Here is a 6,749-nt window from a genome sequence, read left to right on the forward strand (position 1 = left end):
CTTTGTTGCTGCAGTGTGCCTACAAACATTTTACACCCTTTTGAGAGTTATTTACAATAAAAAGGCTCGTGTGTTGAAAGAAGCAATGTGTATACGCGCGCTGTAGTGGGAAAGATCTGGCAAATGTGAATAGGAATTCTCTCAAACTTACATGAAATGAGACAAAAATGTTACTGCAAATGAAATTTGAGTGATATTTCGAGGCCGATCTTCCTTCAATCAGTCAGACAGAATGAGTAAGTTGTTAACAGTACGGGGAAAGAAATGTGGATTTTATGGGATTTCTGTAAATACGAATAAAACTTCGTATTTACAGAAACCAGAACTTGACACTGAAAAGAACGAGGGTTAAACCCGAGGCTCCAGAATGTTCCCATTCCGAGGAAAAGAACGAGGGGCCCGAGTTAAAAAAAAGGCAGGTCGCCGCACACTCGTACAAAGGTATGATGTTGTCAGACCTTCGGTTTTCTGAAATTTGAAGGGGCCATTTTAAAAGGACGTTTTCCTGAGGATGCAGTGGGTGAGTGAAGTTTCTGCTTTTTGGATATATTGTGGGCCGTATCCTGCAAGTAGTGCCATAGCAGGCCAACCCGTGGCGAGGGCGGAATAAATTCCTAGCCACAAGCCTATCTGCAAAAATTAGTTTAATATCTTGACGTCATGTCGACGTCGTATCAGATATTAAGCTGATAAGAACAGATACTACACTTTGATCTTAGCCAAAAGGCCGAGAAGCGATGCAGAATTCTCTGGCGTGATGAATTCACTTTCAATTTTTCATATTTCGAAAGTCCTGAGCATTCGTGCAGGGGGGAGAAGGGGGTGCAGAAGACTCAGGTTAGCGAGTGCTGCTTGGGGGTTTTTTATGATATGTCGTTATTTCATCCTCCTCCTGTGTTACAAAAAAAGAGGTGTACAAGGATGACCAATTTCTGTCTAGTCAAGTGGATCATTTTGCGGTCCTTTCTAATGTTCCCATTCTGGAGGCGTCAGTCCCCTCCTCCTTGGGCGGGGCTAGTTTTAAAAAGCCAAGGACGTCAAAAGTTCATTTCATTCAAGATTCAATTGCAAATTTTATTCTTACTACAGCAAATGAACCACAATGCTGAAATATCCTCACAGATATTTCTACAATATCGCAATAACTTACAGTAGTTATATTGGACGTTTTACGGAAACGTTGGCCGGAACAAAATTCAAAGTAGAAAAAGTTAATCCGATCTCAACGCGAAATCGCTACAGTCAATAACAGCAGTAAGTAAACAACTGAATTCCGGTGTTTTCCTCCAGCTTTTATAAGCTTATGCACCATGCAACATAATATTCTCGTATTTTCTCAATTTTTTTTCAGATGGGAAAAGAGGACAATGAAATATTCATGAAAGTGTTCATTTCTCTGGAGTAGCTTCCTCCTCCGAAAAATCTCATTCTTCACTGCAGGTGAATATAAAACAAATGTAATTACAAAGGCAATAAAAATAGCAAAACCAAAAATAAATAAATAAATATTCCTGGAGTTATCGAATGCCCATGCTTGGGAAGAAATTATTTTTTGTGATTAAACAAATATTGAGACAGTAAAATTTATCAGCCAAAACTGCATTACATAATGCCAGAGTTTGATTGACACAAACTCGACATGCACAGTCCAGCACATGGTTTCCAACTCAGAGATACTCTCTCTCTCTTCAGTTCAAACGTTGCACTTGAAAACACAGAGTGAAATATTAGGAACTTAAAACAATTAAACAAACAGAAAAATTACAAAAAACACTTTACAAATTCATTTGTAATATGTACAATAAAACAGTACTTTTTAATTTACAATTAATGATTACTTTGTATTCTACACTTCCACACTAGTGGCGGGCAAGCCATCTCAAAACTCAGAATAAACTGCTTCCTGCATAGTGCAGCCATCTATTGGCATTTTCCCGTTTGTTAATATTAATGTGCCAACAAAATAAATGAATGAATGAATAAAAACATAAATACAACAATCCTTAACAATAATTGTAGACCATTACAATTAGCTGGCGTTTAGAAATCATACAGAGACAAACAAAACATTAGGAAACAGACAGAAAAATCTTTGTTGCTGCAGTGTGCCTACAAACATTTTACACCCTTTTGAGAGTTATTTACAATAAAAAGGCTCGTGTGTTGAAAGAAGCAATGTGTATACGCGCGCTGTAGTGGGAAAGATCTGGCAAATGTGAATAGGAATTCTCTCAAACTTACATGAAATGAGACAAAAATGTTACTGCAAATGAAATTTGAGTGATATTTCGAGGCCGATCTTCCTTCAATCAGTCAGACAGAATGAGTAAGTTGTTAACAGTACGGGGAAAGAAATGTGGATTTTATGGGATTTCTGTAAATACGAATAAAACTTCGTATTTACAGAAACCAGAACTTGACACTGAAAAGAACGAGGGTTAAACCCGAGGCTCCAGAATGTTCCCATTCCGAGGAAAAGAACGAGGGGCCCGAGTTAAAAAAAAGGCAGGTCGCCGCACACTCGTACAAAGGTATGATGTTGTCAGACCTTCGGTTTTCTGAAATTTGAAGGGGCCATTTTAAAAGGACGTTTTCCTGAGGATGCAGTGGGTGAGTGAAGTTTCTGCTTTTTGGATATATTGTGGGCCGTATCCTGCAAGTAGTGCCATAGCAGGCCAACCCGTGGCGAGGGCGGAATAAATTCCTAGCCACAAGCCTATCTGCAAAAATTAGTTTAATATCTTGACGTCATGTCGACGTCGTATCAGATATTAAGCTGATAAGAACAGATACTACACTTTGATCTTAGCCAAAAGGCCGAGAAGCGATGCAGAATTCTCTGGCGTGATGAATTCACTTTCAATTTTTCATATTTCGAAAGTCCTGAGCATTCGTGCAGGGGGGAGAAGGGGGTGCAGAAGACTCAGGTTAGCGAGTGCTGCTTGGGGGTTTTTTATGATATGTCGTTATTTCATCCTCCTCCTGTGTTACAAAAAAAGAGGTGTACAAGGATGACCAATTTCTGTCTAGTCAAGTGGATCATTTTGCGGTCCTTTCTAATGTTCCCATTCTGGAGGCGTCAGTCCCCTCCTCCTTGGGCGGGGCTAGTTTTAAAAAGCCAAGGACGTCAAAAGTTCATTTCATTCAAGATTCAATTGCAAATTTTATTCTTACTACAGCAAATGAACCACAATGCTGAAATATCCTCACAGATATTTCTACAATATCGCAATAACTTACAGTAGTTATATTGGACGTTTTACGGAAACGTTGGCCGGAACAAAATTCAAAGTAGAAAAAGTTAATCCGATCTCAACGCGAAATCGCTACAGTCAATAACAGCAGTAAGTAAACAACTGAATTCCGGTGTTTTCCTCCAGCTTTTATAAGCTTATGCACCATGCAACATAATATTCTCGTATTTTCTCAATTTTTTTTCAGATGGGAAAAGAGGACAATGAAATATTCATGAAAGTGTTCATTTCTCTGGAGTAGCTTCCTCCTCCGAAAAATCTCATTCTTCACTGCAGGTGAATATAAAACAAATGTAATTACAAAGGCAATAAAAATAGCAAAACCAAAAATAAATAAATAAATATTCCTGGAGTTATCGAATGCCCATGCTTGGGAAGAAATTATTTTTTGTGATTAAACAAATATTGAGACAGTAAAATTTATCAGCCAAAACTGCATTACATAATGCCAGAGTTTGATTGACACAAACTCGACATGCACAGTCCAGCACATGGTTTCCAACTCAGAGATACTCTCTCTCTCTTCAGTTCAAACGTTGCACTTGAAAACACAGAGTGAAATATTAGGAACTTAAAACAATTAAACAAACAGAAAAATTACAAAAAACACTTTACAAATTCATTTGTAATATGTACAATAAAACAGTACTTTTTAATTTACAATTAATGATTACTTTGTATTCTACACTTCCACACTAGTGGCGGGCAAGCCATCTCAAAACTCAGAATAAACTGCTTCCTGCATAGTGCAGCCATCTATTGGCATTTTCCCGTTTGTTAATATTAATGTGCCAACAAAATAAATGAATGAATGAATAAAAACATAAATACAACAATCCTTAACAATAATTGTAGACCATTACAATTAGCTGGCGTTTAGAAATCATACAGAGACAAACAAAACATTAGGAAACAGACAGAAAAATCTTTGTTGCTGCAGTGTGCCTACAAACATTTTACACCCTTTTGAGAGTTATTTACAATAAAAAGGCTCGTGTGTTGAAAGAAGCAATGTGTATACGCGCGCTGTAGTGGGAAAGATCTGGCAAATGTGAATAGGAATTCTCTCAAACTTACATGAAATGAGACAAAAATGTTACTGCAAATGAAATTTGAGTGATATTTCGAGGCCGATCTTCCTTCAATCAGTCAGACAGAATGAGTAAGTTGTTAACAGTACGGGGAAAGAAATGTGGATTTTATGGGATTTCTGTAAATACGAATAAAACTTCGTATTTACAGAAACCAGAACTTGACACTGAAAAGAACGAGGGTTAAACCCGAGGCTCCAGAATGTTCCCATTCCGAGGAAAAGAACGAGGGGCCCGAGTTAAAAAAAAGGCAGGTCGCCGCACACTCGTACAAAGGTATGATGTTGTCAGACCTTCGGTTTTCTGAAATTTGAAGGGGCCATTTTAAAAGGACGTTTTCCTGAGGATGCAGTGGGTGAGTGAAGTTTCTGCTTTTTGGATATATTGTGGGCCGTATCCTGCAAGTAGTGCCATAGCAGGCCAACCCGTGGCGAGGGCGGAATAAATTCCTAGCCACAAGCCTATCTGCAAAAATTAGTTTAATATCTTGACGTCATGTCGACGTCGTATCAGATATTAAGCTGATAAGAACAGATACTACACTTTGATCTTAGCCAAAAGGCCGAGAAGCGATGCAGAATTCTCTGGCGTGATGAATTCACTTTCAATTTTTCATATTTCGAAAGTCCTGAGCATTCGTGCAGGGGGGAGAAGGGGGTGCAGAAGACTCAGGTTAGCGAGTGCTGCTTGGGGGTTTTTTATGATATGTCGTTATTTCATCCTCCTCCTGTGTTACAAAAAAAGAGGTGTACAAGGATGACCAATTTCTGTCTAGTCAAGTGGATCATTTTGCGGTCCTTTCTAATGTTCCCATTCTGGAGGCGTCAGTCCCCTCCTCCTTGGGCGGGGCTAGTTTTAAAAAGCCAAGGACGTCAAAAGTTCATTTCATTCAAGATTCAATTGCAAATTTTATTCTTACTACAGCAAATGAACCACAATGCTGAAATATCCTCACAGATATTTCTACAATATCGCAATAACTTACAGTAGTTATATTGGACGTTTTACGGAAACGTTGGCCGGAACAAAATTCAAAGTAGAAAAAGTTAATCCGATCTCAACGCGAAATCGCTACAGTCAAAAACAGCAGTAAGTAAACAACTGAATTCCGGTGTTTTCCTCCAGCTTTTATAAGCTTATGCACCATGCAACATAATATTCTCGTATTTTCTCAATTTTTTTTCAGATGGGAAAAGAGGACAATGAAATATTCATGAAAGTGTTCATTTCTCTGGAGTAGCTTCCTCCTCCGAAAAATCTCATTCTTCACTGCAGGTGAATATAAAACAAATGTAATTACAAAGGCAATAAAAATAGCAAAACCAAAAATAAATAAATAAATATTCCTGGAGTTATCGAATGCCCATGCTTGGGAAGAAATTATTTTTTGTGATTAAACAAATATTGAGACAGTAAAATTTATCAGCCAAAACTGCATTACATAATGCCAGAGTTTGATTGACACAAACTCGACATGCACAGTCCAGCACATGGTTTCCAACTCAGAGATACTCTCTCTCTCTTCAGTTCAAACGTTGCACTTGAAAACACAGAGTGAAATATTAGGAACTTAAAACAATTAAACAAACAGAAAAATTACAAAAAAACACTTTACAAATTCATTTGTAATATGTACAATAAAACAGTACTTTTTAATTTACAATTAATGATTACTTTGTATTCTACACTTCCACACTAGTGGCGGGCAAGCCATCTCAAAACTCAGAATAAACTGCTTCCTGCATAGTGCAGCCATCTATTGGCATTTTCCCGTTTGTTAATATTAATGTGCCAACAAAATAAATGAATGAATGAATAAAAACATAAATACAACAATCCTTAACAATAATTGTAGACCATTACAATTAACTGGCGTTTAGAAATCATACAGAGACAAACAAAACATTAGGAAACAGACAGAAAAATCTTTGTTGCTGCAGTGTGCCTACAAACATTTTACACCCTTTTGAGAGTTATTTACAATAAAAAGGCTCGTGTGTTGAAAGAAGCAATGTGTATACGCGCGCTGTAGTGGGAAAGATCTGGCAAATGTGAATAGGAATTCTCTCAAACTTACATGAAATGAGACAAAAATGTTACTGCAAATGAAATTTGAGTGATATTTCGAGGCCGATCTTCCTTCAATCAGTCAGACAGAATGAGTAAGTTGTTAACAGTACGGGGAAAGAAATGTGGATTTTATGGGATTTCTGTAAATACGAATAAAACTTCGTATTTACAGAAACCAGAACTTGACACTGAAAAGAACGAGGGTTAAACCCGAGGCTCCAGAATGTTCCCATTCCGAGGAAAAGAACGAGGGGCCCGAGTTAAAAAAAAGGCAGGTCGCCGCACACTCGTACAAAGGTATGATGTTGTCAGACCTTCGGTTTTCTGAAATTTG

General features: G+C 37.8%; 3 non-coding genes across 3 annotated transcripts; all 3 read right to left on the reverse strand.

Moving 5' to 3' along the window:
* Positions 1 to 546: 546 nt before the first annotated feature.
* LOC146994400 (U2 spliceosomal RNA) lies at positions 547 to 739 on the reverse strand. The gene has a single exon (XR_015044227.1). It is a non-coding gene; the product is annotated as a U2 spliceosomal RNA (small nuclear RNA).
* A 1,897-nt stretch (positions 740 to 2,636) lies between these two features.
* LOC146994401 (U2 spliceosomal RNA) lies at positions 2,637 to 2,829 on the reverse strand. The gene has a single exon (XR_015044228.1). It is a non-coding gene; the product is annotated as a U2 spliceosomal RNA (small nuclear RNA).
* Positions 2,830 to 4,726: 1,897 nt separating this feature from the next.
* LOC146994402 (U2 spliceosomal RNA) lies at positions 4,727 to 4,919 on the reverse strand. Its single transcript, XR_015044229.1, has one exon. It is a non-coding gene; the product is annotated as a U2 spliceosomal RNA (small nuclear RNA).
* Between the last annotated feature and the right edge of the window lie 1,830 nt (positions 4,920 to 6,749).

The sequence above is a fragment of the Stegodyphus dumicola genome, chromosome 11 (assembly GCF_044657685.1).
Source record: "Stegodyphus dumicola isolate Sdum_Otavi_A_Nest chromosome 11, ASM4465768v1".
Lineage (NCBI taxonomy): Eukaryota > Metazoa > Arthropoda > Arachnida > Araneae > Eresidae > Stegodyphus > Stegodyphus dumicola.